General features: G+C 42.4%; 1 protein-coding gene across 1 annotated transcript in view; it reads right to left on the bottom strand.

The window, feature by feature from the left end:
* LOC139389639 (tenascin-like) overlaps positions 1 to 13,562 on the bottom strand; it is an 86,690-nt gene extending 73,128 nt beyond the window's left edge. Inside the window, exons 1-2 of the mRNA XM_071136504.1 lie at positions 13,508 to 13,562; positions 13,313 to 13,346 (exon numbers count right to left, since the gene is read on the bottom strand). The gene's annotated coding sequence lies outside the window, so the exon portion shown is untranslated. The remainder of the gene's footprint in view (positions 1 to 13,312; positions 13,347 to 13,507) is intronic.
* Between the last annotated feature and the right edge of the window lie 11,660 nt (positions 13,563 to 25,222).

Here is a 25,222-nt window from a genome sequence, read left to right as displayed (position 1 = left end):
GGTTGCTTTAGATCCTATCCCAACTTATCTGACTGTTACAAAAAGTCAACACACATTTACAGAACCGAAAAGCAATTTCCCATTCTGACATTGAGATACAAAGACAAATTAGGATGCTGTGAATGCACATGGGAGGGGAATAGAATGGCAGGCAGACAGCCGGAGACTCCATTTTATTGTCAAAATGTCTCTCATCTCTGGACAGAGCCCATCCATTTTATTGTCAAAATGTCTCTCATCTCTGGACAGAGCCCATCCATTTTATTGTCAAAATGTCTCTCATCTCTGGCCAGAGCCCATCCATTTTATTTTCAAAATGTCTCTCATCTCTGGACAGAGCCCATCCATTTTATTGTCAAAATGTCTCTCATCTCTGGACAGAGCCCATCCATTTTCTCTACTGCTGGTAACCCACGTAGGTCTGTCACACACTGCTCTTGTAGTCCAGTCCAGACGGAGAGGACACATACCAGTCGTTGTTCATGAGATATTTTTACCATGTTGTTGGTGATCTCCTGTTTATTAGTTCAACCTCTGTGTGGCAGGCAGCGCCGGGGAGAAGCTGCCTCATCTGCTGCCTTTATAGCACATCTAACCATTCATTTCAGCAGACAGTCGTAACAACCTGGACCTCTAGTCATTCATCCCACTTCCTTTCCTTTAGTTTTAACACCACACAGCAATGACAAGCAAATCTGCATGTCTTTGACTTTATTCTAACTACACTGCCTTCAGAAAGTATTCACACCCCTGGACTTTTCCCACATTTTGTTGTTACAAAGTGGGGTTAAAATAGATTAACATGTATTTTTTTAAATTATCTACACAAAGTACTCTGCAATGTCAAAGTAGAAGAAAAATTCTAACTTTTGCTAAAAATGTAAGAAAAATAACCACTAATAGAGTGTATCTTGATTAGATAAGTATTTAACCTCCTGAGTCAATACATGTAACAATCACCTTTAGCAGCGATTACAGGGGTGAGTCTTTCTGGGTAAGTCACTAAGAGATTTGCACACCTGGATTGTACAATATCTGCACATTATTATTATTTTAACAATTCTTCAAGCTCTGTCAAGTTGGTTGTTGATCATCGCTAGATAGTTATTTTCAAGTCTTGCCATGGATTTTCAAGGCGATTTAAGTCCAAAGTCCAAGTTTTAGGCCAATCAGGAACATTTAATGTTTTCTTGGTAAGCAACTCCATATACAGTTGAAGTCATAAGTTGACATACACTTAGGTTGGAGTCATTAAAACATTTTTTACGTTAGTGCCTTATTAAAAACAGGACGCGTATTTTGGAATATTTGTATTCTGTACAGGCTTCCTTTTTTTCACTCTGTCATTTAGGTTATATTGTGGAGTAACTACAATGCTGATAATCCATCCTCAGTCTCCTCCTATCACAGCCATTCAACTCTGTAACTGTTTTAAAGTCACCATTGGCCTCATGGTGAGGTCCCTGAGTGGTTTTCTTCCTCCATTTTCTTCTTCCTTACCCATCTACCAATAGGTGCCCTTCTTTGCGAGGCATTGGAAAACCACCCTGGTCTTTGTGGTTGAATCTGTGCTTGAAATTCACTGCTCAACTGAGGGACCTTAGTTGATAAACACAAGTATTTCAGACAAAGTGAATCCATGTAACTTATTATCTGACTTAAGCACATTTTTACTCCTGACCTTATATAGGCTTGCCATAACAAAGGGGCAGAAAACATATTGACGAAAGACATTTCAGCTTTTAGTTTTTTATTATTTTGTAAAAATGTCTCAAATATAATTCTACTTTGACATTATGGGGCATTGTGTGTAGGCCAGTGACACAACGTCTTCATTAGGTCTGTAACACAACAACATGTGGAAAAAGTGAAGGGATGTGAATACTTTTAGAAGGCACTTTATGATGTTATGTGTTGATAATGTACTGTATCTTATTGAGGCTGGCTGACCTTGAAGACAAGGATGAACTTTCAAGCAGCCAACACCTTCTCAGGTTATCAAATCTTGCTGCAAGACGAGCTCGACAGAGATCTGATTGCAGCACCATAACAAGAAACAAGAGAGCTGGGAGCAACTGTGGCTTCATATTGGTTACCTCTACAGAGCGCTTGTTAACTTAATTGCTTACATATACAAAGTGGCACTACGACCAGACACAACATGAGTGAAGTTAAAAAAAAAATTGGAAAATTCTCAGCAGGATCCAATTCCCTCACAGACAAACAGACCTTCAGACAATAATGCAGCATGGCTCTATAGTGGCTTTATGGATGAATAACTGTCTACTTGCTTGTCTGTGGTAGGCACAAGGATTTTCTGTCTAATGGTGGACAGAAAAATCCCTTTCCTGGCGAGGGAGCACCTTGCAGGCATGTGGTCTCGGGAGCATTTCACTGTGTTGCTCCCCGACTTTGGCTTTGCACTGCAGCAGTGAATTCAGACAGAGGAAAGGACAACTTTCTCTGTCCTTGGTCCTAGTTCCTCCCTCGCAAACTGCAGAGGCAGCTGTCCAGTACTTCTGCTAACAACGTACAGTAGACAACTTGATGAAAAAGTTGAGAGTAATAACATTAGGTGAATTGCCATGTTGCCTTCTTCATTCACTTGTAAATGAACCGAGGGGATTTTTAGGTTATTCAAGGACATCCAAAGTACTGAAGGCTATCTTTTGAATACAGTGGGGTATTCTTCACATCATTGACAGGCTTTATGACGGGAAGGAGAGGTTTTTCCCACTCGGAAATCGAGGCAGGAATGTTGGCTGTGATATGAGGACATCTGTTTGTCCCTGTCAATGAAAGGCTGACAGTGTGTCGCGTGTCCTCACGGGGAGTACTACCATCCTTTCACACACTAATACGACCCCAGGTCATACACTTTATGGGTCTCCCATTTACCATATCCCAATTTAAATTGTCTGCCCCCTCAATGAGGCCTGTCTTGTCCAGGGAACACGATTCTATGGTGTGTGCATTCCAATATGTGGGGTCACTGGCGAGTCACAGTCCCATCATCAGCCAGCTGTGTTCATCTCTTGGATGCCACCAATGGAGTTATAACGTTGGCAACACAAAGCCCCCGGGAACACAGACAGTGTCCCAAATCTCACCCTATCCCCTATATAGAGCATTACTTTCGACCAGGTCCTTTAGGGCTCTGTTCAACAGTAATGCACTGTATAGGGAATAAGGTGTAATTTGGGATGCACCCACAGGCTGCCAGCTCTTCCCCTCCACTCAGCTCTCACATTAGCATCAGAGTAACATTAAAAACCGTCTGGGAGTTCAACACTTTAAGACATTGGATTCTTTTTGAGAGAATCTTTGTTCCCGTGGTGATAACTAATCTGTCAGGAGCTTTTTGTCTCGTCGGGCGGAGGGGCTGTCAGTCAGAGGCCAAATCTGGGAGTGACACAGGAAAGAGGCCTTTTATAAGGCTTAATACATTCATATGTGTCAGTCTCAAATGTGATGTGAACAGCAGACATAACACACAATCAAAGCACAAAAGCAAAGCACAATACTACAGACGACAATCTACTGGATTGAAGGATTAGTCTATATAAATCAAATAGGTGCTCTCAAAGGGATAGATGGTATTTATTTATTCGCCGTCAATGGTGGTGGCATTTCATGAACTCAAACCACTACAAGCACAAACAATTACATTTTCTCACCAGGAATGTTTTGGTCTTGCAGTCAGTCTGCATGATGCGGGTTATGAGTTTCCAGGTACCGGGATCTGATTAAATCTTTATGTTTCAGGTTAACATCTGGCTGTAAGACAGGCCACACTGGCCATACATGGTGAAAAACACACATTTACCAACCTGGAACAGTCTGAATGAACCACAGGAGGTCATTATCTACACTGAACAAAAATATCAACTCAACATGTAAAGTGTTGGTCCCATGTTTCATGAGCTGAAATAAAAGATCCCAGAAAAGTTCCGTATGCACAAAAAGCTTATTTCTCTTAAATGTTGTGCACAAATTTGTTTACATTCCTGTTAGTGAGCATTTTCTTTGCCAAGATAATCCAACCACCTGACAGGTGTGACATATCAAGAAGCTGATTAAACAACATGGTTATTACACAGGTGCACCTTGTGCTGGGGACAATAAATGGCCAATCTAAAATGTGTAGTATTTTTTTTTACACATCACAATACCACAGATGTCTCAAGGTTTGAGGGAGAGTGCAATTGGCATGCTGACTGCAGGACTGTCCACCAGAGCTGTTGCCAGAATTTTGAGTGTTAATTTTTCTACCATAAGCCGACTCCAACACTGTTTTCGAGAATTTGGCAGTACGTCCAACCAGCCTCACAACCACAGACCACATGTATGACATCGTGAGGGTGAGCGGTGTGCTGATGTCAACTTTGTGAACAGAGTGCCCCATGGTGGTTGTGGGGTTATGGTATGGGTAGGCATGAACACAATTGCAATTTATCGATGGCAATTTGAATGCACAGAGATACTGTACGTGATGAGATCCTGAAGCCCATTGTCATGCTATTCATCCGCCGTTATCACCTCATGTTTCAGCATGAAAATGCACGGTCCCATGTCGCAAAGATCTGTACACAATTCCTGGGTGCTGAAATTGTCCCAGTTCTTCCATGGCCTGCATACTCACCAGACATGTTACCCATTGAGCATATTTGAGATGCACTGGATTGATGTCTATGACAGCGTGTTCCAGTTACCGCCAATATCCAGCCACTTCTCACAGACATTGAAGATGAGTGGGACAACGTTCCACATGCCACAATCAACAGCCTGATCAACTCTATATGAAGGAGATGTGTCGTGCTGCATGAGGCAAATCGTGGTCACACCAGATACTGACTGGTTTTTTGATCCACGACCCTACTTTTTTTAAAGGTATTTGTGACCAACAGATACATATCTGTATTCCCAGTCATGTGAAATCCATAGATTAGGGACTAATGAATCTATTTATATTGAATGATTTCCTTATATGAACTGTAACTCAGTAAAATCTTTGAAATTGTTGCAGGTTGCGTCTTTATTTTTGTTCAGGGTAGTAATTACTCAACATCATTAAATTCAATCAATGAGACATGTAGAATAGCTCAATCAATCCCCAACTTCTGTGCATTTACTAATGACATAAAGCTTGTTAGTATTTTGGGTGAGGGAGCAGCTATTACTGACAGATGTCTGATTGCCATAGCCTGAGGGACAGTCCATGAACATTCATTCCTTGATGTATTTACATTCTATATACCTTAAAAGCAACATATAGTGTAACCATCTTCTTTTTATAATATGTTTTATTTAATGAAATATATCGATCAAAGATCACACAATAAAACAGCAGTAGTGTTTTACCTGTCCACATGATATGTTATTATTACTACTGAAATTAAATGGATTTCATTAACCTCATTGCATTGAAGTGTATTTCCTGAAATGCTGTACCACTATACAGCTTTTGCAATATCTACAAATTGTATTTCATGCCAATAAAGCAATCTGAATCTGATAGAAAGAGGAGATACAGGGAGAGAGGGGGAGAGAGAGAGACAGAGGCAGAGAGCAAGAGAGCGAGAATACAGCAAATTGAATTGAATTGAATTGAGAGAGAGAGAGAGAGAGAAAGACAGAGAGAGCGAAAGAGAGAGAGAGGGGGAGAGAGAGATACAGGGAGAGAGGGGGAGAGAGAGATACAGGGAGAGAGGGGGAGAGAGAAAGAGAGAGACAGAGAAAGACAGGGAGAGAGAAAGCGAGAGAGAGGGGGAGAGAGAGATACAGGGAGAGAGGGGGAGAGGGAGAGACAGAGAGACAGAGAGCAAGGAGAGAGGGAAAGAGAGAGACAAAGAAAGAGAGAGAGGGAGAGGGAGAGAGAGAGAAAGAGTGAGAGAGAGAGAAAATCAAGGAGAGAGACAGAGACAAAGAGAGAGACAGAGTGAGAGAGAGAGAGAGACAGAGTGAGAGAGAGAGAGAGAGAGAGTGAGAGAGAGAGAGTAAGATAGAGAGAGAGAGAGAGAGAGAGAGAGATACAGGGAGAGAGAAAGAGAGAGACAGAGAAAGACAGAGAGAGAGAAAGAGAGAGAGAGGGGGAGAGAGATACAGGGAGAGAGAAAGAGAGAGACAGAGAAAGACAGAGAGAGAGAAAGAGAGAGAGAGGGGGAGAGAGAGATACAGGGAGAGAGAAAGAGTGAGAGAAAGAGAGAGAAAGTCAAGGAGAGAGACAGAGACAAAGAGAGACAGAGTGAGAGAGAGAGAGACAGAGTGAGAGAGAGAGACAGAGTGAGAGAGTGAGAGAGAGAGAGAGAGAGAGACAGAGTGAGAGAGAGTGAGAGAGAGAGACAGAGTGAGAGAGAGAGAGAGAGAGAGAGAGAGAGAGAGAGAGAGGGGAGGGGGGTGGTAGTGCAGGTGGGGGTGGTAGTGCAGGTGGGGGTGGTAGTGCAGGTGGGGGTGGTTTGAAATTGAGATGACCGTTGTTTCATCCAGCAAAAATCACATCTGCTTCTTCACTCAACTAATTTGTTATCCTTTCCTTTCTTTATGAGCATGTAAAATAACCTCTTCAGGTCATTGTAAATGCCCCAATCATTGTTTCTCCTCCGTCACCACCAGAGGAGCTAAGTGAGGGTAAATACAGTTCTCTCTCCAAGTGCATTGATTATCAAGCATGGGGTGATGGAGGATACAGCTGTCCAAACAAAGGACAGTTTTCCACTCATCTCTGGTGCTGTGTCACTATCAATGGCTCTCCTCTCTGCACATAGCATTAGGATCATAAAACATTCACACACCAAGCCTGAGCAACCTCCGCATGTTGGTACTGAAACATAACCACTCTGACACTGACTATACACATATCAAGAAGGAAAAGGTGCATGAAAGAGAAAACCCAACATCAGACGTCTGACAAATGAACCAAGATAGTAAGTAGGTAGCCTTATCCACACAAGCATCAAAGTATTGAGTGGAAAAGGGTCAATATTGTCCAATTAGGCACTGAACATCCTTGTGCTGCAATAGAAGAACCATGAGTTGATCCTGCTTCAACCATTATCTACACCACAATGTTCCAAAGATAAGATGAGGTAGGCATTACATTGTGCCCCCATGTAGCATTTACCATCCAACAGATGCAGACGTGGTATCCTGGGGGTCTCCTCCTTCACTGCACCCCACATCTCCGTAGTTAACCACACACAGTGCCCCAACACACACACACACACATCTCCACACACACACACGTGCACGGTACCCCCCACACATCCTCCCCTCTACTCTCATTCACAGTCACAGTAATTACAGTCACAGTCATCACAGTCACAGGCATGCAATCTTTTACAGGGGCATAATCACTGTCGACAACCCCCACCAATAAGCGCTGTACATCCCTAATTTCTCTCTCTGAGCCCTCTGATATAGGAGATCTGATATAGAAGATCTGATATAGGAGATCCGATATAGGAGATCTGATATAGAAGATCTGATATAGGAGATCTGATATAGGAGATCCGATATAGGAGATCTGATATAGGAGATCCAATGGAGGAGATCTGATATAGGAGATCTGATAAAGGAGATCTGATAACGGAGATCCGATATAGGAGATCCGATGGAGGAGATCTGATATAGGAGATCCGATATAGGAGATCCGATGGAGGAGATCTGATATAGGAGATCTGATAAAGGAGATCTGATAACGGAGATCCGATATAGGAGATCCGATGGAGGAGATCTGATATAGGAGATCCGATATAGGAGATCCCATAAAGGAGATCTGATCAAGGAGATCTGATATAGGAGATCTGAAATAGGAGATCCGATATAGGAGATCTGACAAAGGAGATCTGATAAAGGAGAACTGATATAGGAGATCTGATATAGGAGATCTGATATAGGAGATCCGATATAGGAGATCTGATATAGGAGATCTGTGAGTGTTGAGGACTATACATGCACACACAGACATGCTGCCTGTAGCCCAGTGCTGAACAGCACATAGACTAGAGGGAGGAAGGGAGTCTGCAGAGCTGCCAGCTAGTACTGTGTACCGACCGTACAATGAGAGAACCAGGAGAGAGAGTAGAGAATAGAGAGAGTAGAGATAATAGAGAGAATAGAGAGAGCAGAGTGTAGAGAGAGTAGAATGAGTAGAGTAGAGTAGAGAATAAAGAGAGTAAAGATAATAGAGAGCGGAGAGAGAGTAGAGAGAATAGAGAGATTAGAGAGAATAGAGAGAATAGAGAGAGCAGAGTGTAGAGAGAGTAGAACGAGTAGAGTAGAGTATAGAATAGAGTAGAGAATATAAAAAAATAAAAGAACAGAGAGAACAGAGAGAGTCAAGAGAACAGAGGGAGGGAGTAGAGAGAACAGAGAGAGTCGAGAGAACAGAGCAATTAGAGAGATTAGGGTAGAGAGAGTATAGAGAGTAGAGAGTAAAGAAAATAGATAGTACAGAGAGAGTAGAGAGTAGAGAGAGTAGAGATAATAGAGAGAAGACAGAACAAAGAGAAAATAAAGAATAGAGAGAATAGGGAGAACAGAGAGAGTCAAGAGAACAGAGGAAGTCAAGAGAACAGAGAGAGCAGAGAGAATAAAGAGAGTAGATAGAGTAGAGAGAACAGAGATTAGAGAGTAGAGAGAACAAATAGTAGAGAGAGTAGAGAGAATAGAGATACTAGACGTACTAGAGATACTAGAGAGTAGAGAATAGAAAGAGAGTAGAGAGAGTAGAGAGTAGAGGGAGTAGAGAGAACACAGGGAATCGAGAGAACAGAGAGAGTAGAGAGAATATAGAGAGTAGAGAAAATGTAGAGAGTAGAGAGGGTAGAGTGAACAGAGAGTAGAGAGAACAAATAGTAGAGAGAGTAGAGATACTAGACGTACTAGAGATACTAGAGTAGAGAATAGAAAGAGAGTAGAGAGAGTAGAGAGAATAGAGAGTAGAGAGAACAGAGGAAGTAGAGAGAACAGAGAGACTAGAGAACACAGAGAGAGAATATATGGATAGTATAGAGATTAAAGAGATTAGAGAGAGTAGAGAGAATATAGAGAGTAGAGAGAATAGAGAGTAGAGAGAACAGAGGAAGTAGAGAGAACAGAGAGACTAGAGAACACAGAGAGAGAATAGATGGATAGTAGAGAGATTAAAGAGATTAGAGAGAGTAGAGAGAATATAGAGAGTAGAGAGAGTAGAGAGAACAAAGAATAGAGAGAGTAGAGAGAGTACAGAGAACAAATAATAGAGAGAGAGTAGAGAGAGTAGAGAGAACAAATAATAGAGAGAGTAGAGAGAGTAGAAAATAGAAAAAATAGAAAGAATGGAGAGAATAGAGTGGAGAGAATAGAGAGAGTAGAGAGAGTAGAGAGAGTCGAGAGAACAGAGGGAGTCGAGAGAACAGAGGAAGTCAAGAGAACAGAGAGAGCAGAGAGAATAAAGAGAGTAGATAGAGTAGAGAGAACAGAGATTAGAGAGTAGAGAGAACAAATAGTAGAGAGAGTAGAGAGAATAAAGATACTAGACGTACTAGAGATACTAGAGAGTAGAGAATAGAAAGAGAGTAGAGAGAGTAGAGAGTAGAGGGAGTAGAGAGAACACAGGGAATCGAGAGAACAGAGAGAGTAGAGAGAATATAGAGAGTAGAGAAAATGTAGAGAGTAGAGAGGGTAGAGTGAACAGAGAGTAGAGAGAACAAATAGTAGAGAGAGTAGAGATACTAGACGTACTATAGATACTAGAGTAGAGAATAGAAAGAGAGTAGAGAGAGTAGAGAGAATAGAGAGTAGAGAGAACAGAGGAAGTAGAGAGAACAGAGAGACTAGAGAACACAGAGAGAGAATAGATGGATAGTAGAGAGATTAAAGAGATTAGAGAGAGTAGAGAGAATATAGAGAGTAGAGAGAGTAGAGTGAACAGAGAATAGAGAGAGTAGAGAGAATATAGAGAGTAGAGAGAATAGAGAGTAGAGAGAACAGAGGAAGTAGAGAGAACAGAGAGACTAGAGAACACAGAGAGAGAATAGATGGATAGTATAGAGATTAAAGAGATTAGAGAGAGTAGAGAGAATATAGAGAGTAGAGAGAGTAGAGTGAACAGAGAATAGAGAGAGTAGAGAGAACAAAGAATAGAGAGAGTAGAGAGAGTAGAGAGAACAAATAATAGAGAGAGTAGAGAGAGTAGAAAATAGAAAAAATAGAAAGAATGGAGAGAATAGAGTGGAGAGAATAGAGAGAGTAGAGAGAGTAGAGAGAGTAGAGAGAGTAGAGAGAGTCGAGAGAACAGAGGGAGTCGAGAGAAAAGAGGGAGTAGAGAGAACAGAGAGACTAGAGAACAGAGAGAGAGAATAGATAGATAGATAGTAGAGAGATTAAAGAGAGTAGAGAGAGTAGAGAATCAACAGAGAGTAGAGAGAGTAGAGAGAACAAAGAATAGAGAGAATGGAGAGAGTAGAGAGAGTAGAGAGAATAGAGAGAGCAGAGAGAATAGAATGAGTAGAGCATAGAGAATATACAAAATAGAAAGAACAGAGAGAGAGTAGCAAGCGCACAGAGAGTAGAGTGAGTACTCCAGCCACTTTAATTAATAATGGAAAAATTGCTGTAAAAATGTATCACTAGCCACTTTAAACAATGCCACTTAATATAATGTTTGCATACCCTACATTACTCATCTCATATGTATATACTGTACTCTATACCATCTACTGCATCTTGCCTATGATGTTCTGTACCATCACTCATTCATATATTTGTAAATACATATTCTTCATCCCTTTACACTTGTGTGTGTGTATAAGGTAGTTGTTGTGAAATTGTTAGGTTAGATCACTCGTTGGTTATTACTGCATTGTCGGAACTAGAAGCACACGCATTTCACTACACTCGAATTAACATCTGCTATCCATGTGTATGTGACAAATAAAATTTTATTTGATTTGAATGGAGAGATTAGAGAGAGTATAGAGAGTAGATATTAGAGAGATTAGAGAGTAGAGAGAGTAGAGAGTAGAGAATAGAGTGAGGAGAAAGTAGATAGTAGAGAGTGTAGAGAGTAGAGTGAGGAGAGAGTTGAGAGAGTAGAGAGTAGAGTGAGGAGAGAGTAGAGAATAGAGAGTGTAGAGAGTAGAGTGAGGAGAGAGTAGAGTGTAGAGAGTAGAGTGAGGAGAGAGTAGAGATAGTAGAGACAGTAGAGAGTAGAGAGTAGAGTGAGGAGAGAGTAGAGAGAATAGAGACAGTAGAGAGTAGAGTGAGGAGAGAGTAGAGAGAGTAGAGAGTAGAGAGTAGAGTGTAGAGAATAGAGTGAGGAGAGAGAGAGTAGAGACAGTAGAGAGTAGAGAGTAGAATGAGGAGAGAGTAGAGAGAGTAGAGAGTAAAGAGTAGAGAGTAGAGAGTAGAGACAGTAGAGACAGTAGAGACAGTAGAGAGTAGAGAATGTAGAGTGAGGAGAGAGTAGAGACAGTAGAGAGTAGAGAGTGTAGAGTGAGGAGAGAGTAGAGAGAGTAGAGCCAGTAGAGAGTCGAGAGTAGAGAGTAGAGTGAGGAGAGAGTAGAGAGTAGAGACAGTTGAGTGTAGAGAGTAGAGTGAGGAGAGAGTAGAGATAGTAGAGACAGTAGAGAGTAGAGTGAGGAGAGAGTAGAGAGAATAGAGAGTAGAGAGTAGAGTGTAGAGAGTAGAGTGAGGAGAGAGAGAGTAGAGACAGTAGAGAGTAGAGAGTAGAATGAGGAGAGAGTAGAGAGAGTAGATAGTAAAGAGTAGAGAGAGTAGAGAGAGTAGAGAGTAGAGACAGTAGAGACAGTAGAGAGTAGAGAGTGTAGAGTGAGGAGAGAGTAGAGAGAGTAGAGACAGTAGAGAGTAGAGAGTGTAGAGTGAGGAGAGAGTAGAGAGAGTAGAGACAGTAGAGAGTCGAGAGTAGAGAGTAGAGTGAGGAGAGTGTAGAGAGAGTAGTGAGAATAGAGACATTAGTGAGAATAGAGAGAGTAGAGAGGGCAGAGATACTAGAGAGTAGAGATAGAAGAGAGAGTAGATAGAGTAGAGAGAGTAGAGAGGGTAGAGATAGAGAGAGAAGGGAGAGAGTAGATAGAGTAGAGAGAACAGAGTAGAGAGAAAAGGGACAGTAGAGAGATTAGAGAGAAAGGAGAGAGTGGAGAGAGTAGAGATAATAGAGAGTTTAGAGAGAAAGGGGAGAGTAGATAGAGTGGAGAGAAAGGAGAGAATAGAGAGAACAGAGAGAGTAGAGCGAGTAGCAATGAGAGAATAGAGAGAAAAGAGAGAGTAGAGAAAATAGAGAGGGTAGCGAGAACAGAGAGAATCGAGAGAATAGAGAGACTATAGAGTAAAGAGAGTAGAGAGAACAAAGAGTAGAGAGAGTTTAGAGAGAGTAGAGAGTAGCGCTCTTGATACTAGAGAGTAGAGATGATAGAAAGAGAGCAAAGAAAACAGAGAGAGTAGAGAGAACAAAGAGTAGAGAGAGTGGAGATACTAGAGATCCTAGAGAGTAGAGATACTAGAGAGTAGAGATAATCGAAAGAGAGTAGAGAGAATAGAGAGAGTAAAGAGAGCAACTGTATTGCACAGCAGTTGTCTGTCTCTCGAGCTACAGAAGCTCAATGTCTGCTGGCACACATACAGTAGATCTACAGACTCATATCTGGCAGGCTGCGGGAGGCAACACACACAGAACAACCCTACTCCTATCCCGAACCCCAGCTGTCTGCAACTCAACACCTCCACAGGCAGAATTATTCAGTAGATGATCAACATCTTGGATCACTCAATGTAATTTTCCCCTCTGTTCAGGTAAGACCCAGCTATCCTCACCCCCTGGCTCAAGCGAGAGAGAGAGAGAACAGGCTGGTGGATGAGGTTAGGTAAGAGGTAAATAGTAGAAACGTGGTAAACTCGTAAACTGTAAAGGCACCTTTGAGCATGTACAGTAAAGGAGTAATGATGGAACAAACTAAGCCAGCTTCAGAAGACTTCGCTTGTTGAAAAGTATAATAGACAAACAATAAAAGACTCCACTTTGATGAATGAAATATATCTCATTATAATCCACAGTTTACTGTTCTGAAATGTTTTGCTTTGTATTTATTTGTTTTGCCCGTCAATACATATTTTAAGACAAACCAAAAACATACAATTGATTGTATTTCCCACTGTGTTATTTCTGTGATATTAATAAAAATCAATACTAAATTAAGTCACACTAACAAAAATCTTAAATGATCGAATCACACAAAATCTAGACATCAGCATTAATTCTAATTCAAACAGAACATCATCAAGTACCACACAGCTAAACACAGGAGCAGCTTACCTTCCACTGAATTCACAGAATCTCTCCACCGGAGCTAAATCAACGTAATAGAACAAAAAGGAAGTATGTGAGAACTTGGCTCAAAGAAACCAAAGCCTCAAACAAATGTTCTTGTGTGTCTGTGACTTTGCCTTCTAAAGCAATGACAGTTTAGTCATTTTCCTCTCCTTCTCTCAATCAGTCTATTCCATCTACCTAGAGACCCAGTCTGCTGCTGATGTAGTCAGTGAGAGGAGAGAGAGAAGCCAGGAGAGCTGGGGACTGAGTGAAAGAGAGAGGGAGGGAGAATTCCCTTTCTCTTAAATAGTAGACTATGCGGTCAGACCCCACTCCCACCTAGCGCTCTTGAATACCCCCCTATGAATGGAAGCTGAGGAGTTGAAATGGGATGCCTCAAGGCTGGAGAGAGGGGGAGAGAGATAGAGAGTGGGGGGGGGCTGAGGGTTTGGGGGGAGGGTGGACCATTAGCCACAAAGTGGAGCAGCCAATGGAAGAGGAATAAATTAGTGGATTCAGGGCTGCATTAACATATCATTTTAGACTAGAATATAAACAGGAAAAGTAGCTAGATTGACTGCCTCTGCTTTTTGATGAGGATAATAATGGTGGTGATGATGGTGATAATGCTGGTGGCGATGATGTAAATGGTGGTGATGATGGCGATAATGCTGGTGGTGATGATGATACTGGTGGTGATGGTGGGGATAATGCTGGCTGTGATGATGATAATGTGGGTGACGACGATGGCAATGTTGGTGACGATGATGATAATGCCAATGGATGTGATGATAATGTTGGTGACAGCGATGATAATGCCGGTTGCTATGGTGATGATTGTGGTTATGATGGCGATAATGCGGGTGGCCATGGCGATAATGCTGATGGTGATGATGATAATGCTGCTGGTGATAATGATTAGGATCAGTTTTCTAAGTTATTTGTTATTATTCCTCATATCCCTAATTGAATCAATAAGGGCGAGGGGGTGTGGTATGGACAATATACCACGGCTAAGGGCTGCTCTTAGGCACAACACAATTCAGAGTGCCTGGATACAACCCTTAGACGTGGCCTATTGGCTATACTGTATTCCAAACAATCAAGGCGCTTTATTGCTATTATAAACTGGTTACCAATGTAATTTGAACAGTAAAAATGTATTATTTGTCATAACAGTGGTATTAGGTTGGATATACCACGGCTTTCAGCCAATCAGCATTCAGGGCTTGAACAACCCGGTTTATAATATCGGATATAGCGGCTAGAACCTGACCTCCTCATTTAGAGACTACAGTGGCTAGAACCTGACCTCCTCATTTAGAGACTACAGGGGCTAGAACCTGACCTCCGCATTTAGAGACTACAGCAGCTAGAACCTGACCTCCTCATTTAGAGACTACAACGGCTAGAACCTGACCTCCTCATTTAGAGACTACAGGGGCTAGAACCTGACCTCCGCATTTAGAGACTACAGCAGCTAGAACCTGACCTCCTCATTTAGAGACTACAACGGCTAGAACCTGACCTCCTCATTTAGAGACTACAGGGGCTAGAACCTGACCTCCGCATTTAGAGACTACAGCGGCTAGAACCTGACCTCCTCATTTAGAGACTACAGGGCTTAGAACCTGACCTCCTCATTTAGAGACTACAGGGCTTAGAACCTGGCCTCCTCACTGGAACCTGACCTCCTAATTTAGAGACTGCAGGGGTTAGAACCTGGCCTCCTCATATAAACACTACAGGGGCTAGAACCTGACCTCCTCATTTAGAGACTGCAGGGGTTAGAACCTGGCCTCCTCACTGGAACCTGACCTCCTCATTTAGAGACTGCAGGGGTTAGAACCTGACCTCCTCATTTAGAGACTACACGGGTTAGAACCTGGTCTCCTCATATAAAGACTACAGGGGCTGTAGGAACAGCAGGACCCAGAGGATGCTGGTTGTGAAAACAGTCAGTCTCATCTCAAATAAACACAGGAACAACCAAGAAGGACGATGCAGGACCCAGCCAGAGACAGAGCCAAAATGCTCACAGGCAGTGTCCCCTCATTCCCAAGGACATCAAGAGCAGAAGATATGCGTTAAATATATTTCATAAGAGCCAGCATGGAGAATTGAGTGACACTAATTAAGTCAGTCTGTGACCCGACCTCCAAACTAATCGTGGGCTACAAAGGCTCTGGTGCTGATGATGATGGTGCATCGGGGGGGGGGGGGGGGGGGGGCTTCCCTTAGGGAACATTCAAGAACCCCTTTGACGATAAAAAATAAATCTACCCTCATTAGCTTTCTGTCCTTCAATATGAAATCATGCTGATGTGACACAAAAAAACAAAATATTGAATATTCTAACGTTGCCAGTCTATGGAAGCTCTCCATATAAAACAGTTCATGTCACAAATGGCACCCTATACAGTGCACTACCTTTGAGCGGGTACCATATGTCTCTGTTCAAAAGTAGTGCAATACATAGGGAATAGGGTGCCATTTGGGACACATACACAGTGATAAGCATGGCTGGTGAATGAGGCAGAGGAAGTAGTGGTGTGTGGTGAGGGGAGGCTGAGACAGGGAGACTTGCAGCCTGAGAGAGAGAGGCTTTCTATCAGCAGGGGAAATTATCTCCTTCTTCTTATTGAGAGCCGGTTACCAGTCAGACAGAAAAGATCCCACCCAAATCCAATACAAAGCACAGTGGCACATACTGTATATGTAGCACGGCCATTGGGTGACAAAGAATATCCCATTACTTGAGGGGCCTGATTAATTTTGCTTTGGCTCTCCTGAGGGTAAACATAATCTAGCATATAGAATTATAGTTGTGTGAACATTCAGTCCTTATAATTGTCATTTGTGACACTGTGTTCCAATGAAATCAATGTCTTCGTTCACTATAGGATGGAAAGAGGCTGTGGAGCCATGTCTAAGTATAGCACCTGTTTTAAATGAGTATGTCTTTACACACAGAGTCCCTACGTTCCTGTGGAACACATACTGTGTCTCTCCATCTGTTCCTCTTTTCACCTTCCTGTCGCACTCTCTCCTTCTCTCGCTCCTACTCTCTCTCCTCCTTTCACTCCTTCTCTCTCTCCTTCTCTCTCTTCTTCTCTCTCTCCTTCTCTCTCTTCTTCTCTCTCTCCTTCTCTCTCTTCTTCTCTCTCTTCTTCTCTCTCTTCTTCTCTCTCTCCTTCTCTCTCTTCTTCTCTCTCTTCTTCTCTCTCTTCTTCTCTCTCTTCTTCTCTCTCTTCTTCTCTCATGTGGTTGTAAATATTTGTTTGTTTATTGTTTCAGTCACACCTGCACTGTTGGAGCTCAGAGTTTACGATTTTAATCTGCGATGCAGTTGCAGCGATCCTATGCATGTGACTAAATAAAAATGTATCTCCTCTCTCTCTCCTTCTCTTTCACCTCATCTCTCCTTCACAGCAGTGCAGCCAGGGAGGATTCACAGGGAATTGCTGTGGGAGCTTGACTAGTCTCTGTTTGTCATGCTATTACCTCCGTCTACTGAGCATGGAACAGAGTTTGATTTCCCTGCTGACGTCTATGTGTGCAAGCGCATCCTTCCCTGTCATCCAATCTCGTCGCACTCAGGAACCAGACACTTGCAGAAGCATGTGCTGAGTTATCGACTGGCGTTTAAATGTACATGTCTGATGAAACTATGCTGCTAGGATATGTCAAGTGGGGAGGGCCTGACAACCTGCACTAAATGCTGCTACCTTATTGATAATGTATGGCATATGAATGAAGATATAGTGTACCTGGAGAGACAGCATGCAAAAGGACAACTAGTTGGATACAGTATGTCACATGCTTCGTAAACAGCAGGTGTAGAATAACAGTGTAATGTTTACTAACGGGCCCTTCCCAACAATGCAGATAGAAAGAAAAAGAGAAGTAATAACGCAAGGAATAAAGACACAATGAGAAACGATAACATGACTGTAAACACCAGTACCGAGTCCATGTGCAGGAGTACGAGGTAATGGAGGTAGCTATGGACATATAACTAGGAATATAGTGGCTAGGCAAAAGGATAGATAATAAACAGTAACAGCAGCGAATATAATGAGTCAAAGGACTTAGTGCAAAAAATGGTAAATGCAGATAGTCCAGGTTGGTTAACTATATAACTATTTAGCAGTCTATTTAGTTCATCTCTTTCTAGAACAACACTGAATATCTAGCTATTAGACAAGCCAGCTAAAGGAGTTGCTTCCCACTTCTAAACAACAGATTAGGAAGAAATCAATATCTATTGCTCTTGATTTCAATATATATTGAAATCAAGAGCTATAGTTTGCCACAGTGAGAAGAAAAACGAAGGCAAAGGTTGCCTGGAGCACATTTAATAAGGTCTTCCTGCCACTGTATAATTAGTGGCACTCAACTTGAAGGCGAGGAAAAGGACTCGGCGGAAAGTGAGAGACACTTTTGGTCAATGACAGAGAGACCTAATTATGGGTTGGAGCCCCTGCAGCAATGCTCTGTGTCAAAGCTCTAGGCAGAGAGGTAGTCAGGCAGCTGATGGAGTAGACACACCACCCACTGAGGGTACAGCTGACCTGGAAAGACCTGTTTACCTCATTAAAAATGAATTCACAGGTAATAATGGGCCTTGGTCCTGTTGCATGCCCCTCTCTCTCTCTCTCCCTCGCACCCTCCCCCCATCTGTCCTTCATCCTTTATGCCCACTAGCTGTCGAGGTGTGAGTTAAATTATCAGGGAGAGTCAACATGGACAGTAGAGCAGCCCTGAAAGGAGAAGATATCCTCCAGTCTCTCTCCTCTCCTATTGACGCTACAGGAGTGTACAGGAACCCATGCTGCTTAACGCAGTAATGAGACGATAACATAACGATGGGAGGGAAGGAATCTGTCAGTGGATCTGTAAGGGGAGAGTACTCAGCTAGGGTGGAGTGACTTTGCCATTAAAATCAGTCATCAACACAATAAGCCTGTGGCTGCAGGAAGTTAAACAAGAGAGAAAAACGCTGTTTAGAAGGGATCAATAATTCATAACCCAGGGAGGGAAAATACATGTCTCCAGGATAGGCTCAAGCAGAGAGCTAGAGGACAGAGGATCCTTTCTTTCCCTTTCATTGTTCTACAGTTCTTATGTATCTATAAAACGATGAACATTTGGCAAAACAAAACATGCTGAATTGGTGGAAATATAAACGTGGAACCAATTAGACTACACTTATTAATGAATCTACTTATGTGAAAATTAAGATGATATCTGTGAAAACACACAAAGAAGGTAGAAGACACTGCTGGGAGCCTGCAGGTGACTCTTAAGTCTGGCTGATGCCGTTGACCACACAGAACACACACACTCCAACCTCCCACACTCCTCAGCTGTGTGGAGCCTCATAAAACGCCTGTAATTCTCCCATCATAATAACAGAACCTCAGCTGTGTAGAGCCTCATACAACGCCTGTAAATCTCACAACATAATGACAGGGCCTAGTGACTTTAATGCTGCTCCTGACCTGTGTAATCCCAGTAAGCAAGGTCCTCCCACCTTTTGTGTTGCCACAGTTGGTGCTGTGTCCCCAGTGACTGACTGACCACTGCTTTTCGTTACACAACTGCTGCTAACCATCTCAGGGTTCAGGACACTTTCATGACTGGCCGACATGCATGCAACTCATGCATATGAATGCATGAAATCAACAATTAACGTTTTCAATTCATGCCAGTGTAATTTTCTCCTCATTTGCTATGGATATGTTTAAACACTGTTGTATTACTAAATCATTACCCGGTCCATCCCTCGTAGAAAGAGAAAAAAATACCAGTTTAACACAATCTGACATAAGGCCTACATTTAATTTTCCAGTTAAGGGATATTGAAAGGTTGAGCTTGTTTAAACACAAACAGATGAATATGCCTCTCCATATATTTCTCTCTCTCAGTTCTGTATGTTTTTTTTATTGGCTCAAATATGTAGAGCCAAGTTTACCATCTTCTCCTGACTGGCTTCTGACAAAGGGCTCGACAGTCTAGGGGGGGGGGGGGGGGGGGGGTGTCTAAGGAGCACAGATAGGGCTGCTGAATGAGAACTTTATCAGGGGACTTTTAATGGGCTGATTCCTCTCTACTAACGGAGCCAATGGAAGATATTTAACCTGCACCCAGGGAAACTATGAACTAATCCTTACCCCTGACTCTTAATGATTCAAAGGGGCAATGTTTTCATTGGTATGCATTATATTGGGAGTCCCTATATTGGGAGTCCCCAGTACCTTAGACCGCTGCGCCACTCGGGAGCCCCCTAGGTAGTGTATTATATAGGGACTAGGGTGTGGCTGGTCAAATGTAGTGTAATATGTAGGGACTAGGGTGCTGTTGGTCAAACGAAGTGTATTATATAGGGACTAGGGTGTGGATGGTCAAATGTAGTGTAATATGTAGGGACTAGGGTGCTGTTGGTCAAACGTAGTGTATTATAAAGGGAATAGGGTGCTGCTGGTAAAACGTAGTGTATTATTTATTTAACAGGTAGGCCAGTTGAGAACAAGTTCTCATTTACAACTGTGACCTGGCCAAGATAAAGCAAAAAAACAACAACACAGGGGATAAACAAACGTACAGTCAATTACACAACAGAAAAATCTGTATACGGTGTGTGCAAATAAAGTTAGGAGGTAAGGTAATAAATAGGCCATAGTGGCGTAGTAATTACAATGTAGCATTAACACTGGAGTGATAGATGTGCAGATGAGGATGTGCAAGTAGAAATACTGGTGTGCAAAAGAGCAGAAAAACAAAAACAAATATGGGATGAGGTAGGCAGTTGGTTGGATGGGCTATTTACAGATGGGCTGTGTACAGCTGCAGTGATCAGTAAACTGCTCTGACAGCTGATGCTTAAAGTTAGTGAGGGAGATATAAGTCTCCAACTTCAGTGATTTTTGCAATTCGTTCCAGTCATTGGCAGCAGAGAACTGGAAGGAAAGGCGGCCAAAGAGGTGATGGCTTTGGGGGTGGCCAGTGAAATATACCTGCTGGAGCGTGACTACGGGTGGGTGTTGCTATGATGACCAGTGAGCTGAGATAAAGCGGAGCTTTACCTAGCAAAGACTTATAGATGACCTGGAGCCAGTGGGTTTGGTGACGAGTATGTTGCAAGGACCAGCCAACGAGAGCATACAGGTCGCAGTGGTGGGTAGTATATGGGGCTTTGGTGACAAAACGGATGGCACTGTGATAGACTGAATCCAATTTGCTGAGTAGAGTGTTGGAGGCTATTTCGTAAATGATATTGCCGAAGTCAAGGTTTGGAAGGATAGTCAGCTTTATACACAATTCTAATGCACCATGATACCATAAAACAACTCATCATCCCAGATATCTATGTGTTTAAATTATGAACATCTTAACATCTAACAAGAGCATCACTGTTTTTTCAGTTTCTCAATTTCATTTTCATTTTGAACCCACAATGTTCCAATGACTACGTTAAACACTGGTGTGGAATATCAGTCTGTGGAACACAGATATTTTGTCTTAAACGGACAGTTTGTGGAATATCCATCTTTCTGAATACCTGCTGAGACCTTCCTCATATCTGCTCCAGCTTTAAACTCTATAGAATGAGAGATGCCTGTGGAAGCTGATGGCAGTTCACACTGTGTGTTCCAGCATTGAACTGATGGCTTATTCATGTGACACAGGTAGGAGAGGAGGCAGACTATTGCTATTTGTCAGGATTATTTCCTGTCTAGATTAACACGTGGCAGAGTTAACTACATGTCTTCCAGTCTGTAAAGCACCGTGAGCTAATGTCGAAATGTGATGTTGTTGGCCCCACTAGACGCGAGGAAAGACTGAGCTGGGGATTCGAGCTGTCAACAAGTCTTCAGTCTCAAAGTTTCATTTTTAACCAAGAAACAGAGGAAGCAAAAAGGAACATTTGAACGATAAAATAGAATACAGCCTATGTCTGGCTCAAACACATGCATAAAATCAGCCTCACTGATGACTTGTGAAGAGCAATTAGTGGAGGTAATCAAATAGGGCAGGGATCACGGTGACTAGCTGAGATATAATCATAGAATTAGAATGATTGTAATTCCATGGATAGAATATTGATTTCATAGAACAATGAAAGCCTCCTGGTGGTCGAGACAGGCAAACATTGGCTGAGGGGGGAGTCTTAACAGAGCAGAGGCAGAGTTATAAGGGGATCCCCACCCTCAGTCCCACCACAGCATCCCCAAACCCATTCAGACACCAGCAGTCTTTATGGGCCATTCTCCACAGCCTGTCTGGGCCAAAGGTTCAGCTCTCCCTTTTACTCTTTTGTCCGCTCTCTTGGGGGAAATGAATGGGAGGTTGTGGACGGGACAAAAGAGAGATCATGGGTCTATTCTGGGGACAAATGAGCTTAGTTTGGGTTATGGTAGCCAATGTAAAAGGGAGGTCTGGACAATGTTGAAGAAGGGGGGCTGGGGCTAGATTACCTTCAGTCTCCAGTCCAGGATGGTTAGAAAGGAAGGGGCTGAGTAATTGTGTGTAGCAGAACAGCTGAGTTCCTCCTTCCCATAGCAGCCACAGCATGTGACTGCGTCATACACATACCTCATCAATATCTATCACTACTTATCAGTAACATGATTGATTCTGTCGTCAAGTACATGGAGAATGGGAGAGGGGCTGCAAGCTAGGGGAAAGCTATTTGAAAACCAGGAATGATGAAAGGGAAACCCGTTCATTTATATGCTGATGGACTATGGTATGGTTGGTTCTCTTTTGGCCAAATATGTTGTAATATATTCAAAAAATAAATTAAAAAATGCTTAGGACCTACGGTATAAGATTTTTTCATAAACTGCTTATAAATTTAATCAGCATTGAAATTGCACTGTCCCCTTTAATATAGCTCCAAAACCTTTCCTTTGATATGAAATTGAGTTCAAATCTCCTGAAATGTCACCCTCTCGGAATTGCCATTTGGATTCAAACTGCTTTGCTGCTGGTTTCCGCTTTTTTTCCCATGCATCTCCTTCAGACTTGATATTTCATTTTGCGGCAAAGCCATCTCTTTGTGTCCACCCCCACCCACCTCAGTCTCCCTCCCTCCCACCTCAGTCTCCATCCCTCCCTCCAACCCCCCATTTTGGTCTTTCTTGTCGGCTTCATCTTATCACCAATTCCTTTCAGCTAAATTTCTCTGTCCCCAGTGTCAGTAATCCAGCACAGGCTAAATAGAAGTCACGCTTCAGAACTACTGGCAGCAAGCCCTGTCAACTCTTCTTCCTGCACACACACCATTCAAAAAGAAATCTACTTTACTAATACATATATTAAAGGGGCAGTGCAGTCAAAAAAGTGATTTTCCTATTCATTTTTTAAATTATATTTCCACACTATGACGTCAAAAATAACACTGAAATTCTGAAGATTATGATAACTCCCTTTATGTTGAAGAGTTGTTTAAAAAAAAAATGCCTGTAATTTCATAGTGTTCAGATGGGATGGAGGTTTTGGGCCAGATCATGACATCACAATCTGATTATTCTGACCAATGACCAGTCATTATTTGCATATGTGCCCTCCTAGTTTGAAGGGGTAGGCAAGGTAGGCTCTAGACAAGAGTCTAGACGATCCTATCCAACAGTCAGGGCTGTGTACTGTATGGAAATATATTACAATTTGTATCAGCACTTCAACACGATCAGACGGAGGATTTCAATGGCAAAAGGAGGCAACGGGAGGAAATGAATAATAAAACGTATATTTGGAGTTATTTTAATGAAATAAGCACACACAATGATGATTTACAAAGATAAAAATAGACTACATGGGGGCATTAAAAAAAATCCTTCACCTTGTTGACAGTGTAAATCTATCATATCTGCACAAAGTAGAGAATGTCACAGAAAACATAACAGTAGGGTTCCCAAAGATGGTCCCGGGAGATGAGACAACATAACTATTGATTTATTATGCTTTCACTGTGTATTTCAATATAATGCTACAGTTGCTCAAACCAACATTCAATGTCAGTTAAATAAATGATTCTGCCATTACATTATTCCGAATACAACCCATTAAATGACATCAAATGGTACCATGGTATACATGTACAGATCCACACACTGAGGTCAACCCTATAATCATCTGAGATGATGAGATACTTCCCAATGATGACTATTTGATCATCCGTGACCTCTGCACCTTAACTGAGGAGAAAGGCGACAGGTGACAAGGGAGGTGTGTGTGTGTGTGTGTGAGTGTGAGTGTGAGTGTGTGTGAGTGTGTGTGTGTGTGTGTGTGCGCGCGTGCGTGCGTGCGTGTTTGTGGGTGTGGGCATGCGTGTGCTTGTGTGACAGGCTGCAGGGGTGACAGGGGATGAGGTGGTCTGTCTGAATAAAGGTTTTTGTCAGCCCTCCTCATTTCAGGGAAATACCAAGCCCTGCCACCAGACAAGGGATAGAAACCTCATATGATTGATTTCTACCGTGGGACCGGCCTGTTGGTGGTCCACAGATTTGACATGTTGCCCTTTGATTAGGAGATGTCACAATGCGCTCAGGGATGGTCGTATTACTAATGTCATATTATTATTTAACTCTTCATCTGCAGCTGTCAGCACAGCTGGGACATTAAACATAATATTTGACTTGTATTTATCCATTCAGGTCATGGGAGTTATTTTACAAGGGAGACCTGGTCAGTTACAAGAAGAGAGCTGAATAAGGAAGAGATTATTGAGTTACTGCATGGTTTATAGATCCATTTAAACACTGGCCAGATCCTCGTAGCTCCCACAGCAGTGATCAAAGATCAGAAGCTGGAGGTGAGGACATCTAGTCTGGTGAACTTGCTCCCACCACTGGTGGCTTTGGTCTGTCTCTCTATTCCTCTCTGCCCCCTGCTTGAAGCCTGCTACTACAGCCAGAAAGATCCAATATAGCCAAATAGCTCAACATGGAAGGGAAACCTCAGTCAGGAATATACAGTTTGTTATCTAACCATTGACCACGGACTGTAATAAATCAGCTTTGAGCTGCCAGTAGAATCTGGATCCTGAACAGCACAGCTCAAAGGAAACAACCATCCATCATAATGGTGTGGACTCCCGTGATGGACACAAGGTCAGCAGTCAGGATTCAGGCCCAACAGGAAAGCAATCCCTGTCTGCAAAGATCAGATAAGCGGTTTTGTATATTAGTATAGTCAACCTTAAGTTGATGGATAGGAATGGATATACCATTAAGATGTTTTCTACTTGGTTCAGCAGCAGGGCTATGCAGGTATAAAGACGTGCGCTGAGAGTCGGGAAGCAAGTTCAGGGAGTGAGTGTTTTAATAAATAAACACAACATAACACAAAACAAGAAACACGAACAACGCACAGATGTGACACAGAAACAATAACGCCTGGGGAAGGAACCAAAGTGAGTGACATATATAGGGAAGGTAATCAGGGAGGTGATGGAGTCCAGGTGAGTGTCATAATGCGCTGATGCGCGTAACAATGGTGACAGTTGTGCGCCATAACGAGCAGCCTGGTGACCTTGAGGCTGGAGAGGGAAGAATGTCAGAATCATGCTGATGTTCTACAGTAGTTCATCCTTACACCAGAGCCTCACTCTGAGTCTAAGGTACCAATGGAAAGCTTCAGTAGTTGAAATTGAGACATAATGTCACTAATTCTCTGTGGTCCGATTGACTAACGGAACACATGCTAATTTACACCAAATAGCAAAACTCCAATTGTCATATTACCCTTTTATTTTGTGCTGTGTCATAAATAAAGAATACCACATGTGAAACTCATGTGACATTTCTCATAACAGCTCAAAGAATAATTTATGTACATTACGACAGCATTCCTTGTCCAATAAGCAATAAGGTCTAGCTTGGCAGTAAGATTGCCCTGGTGGTGAA

This window comes from Oncorhynchus clarkii, chromosome 30, assembly GCF_045791955.1.
Source record: "Oncorhynchus clarkii lewisi isolate Uvic-CL-2024 chromosome 30, UVic_Ocla_1.0, whole genome shotgun sequence".
Classification (NCBI taxonomy): domain Eukaryota; kingdom Metazoa; phylum Chordata; class Actinopteri; order Salmoniformes; family Salmonidae; genus Oncorhynchus; species Oncorhynchus clarkii.
This window is presented reverse-complemented; position numbering and strand designations above follow the sequence as displayed.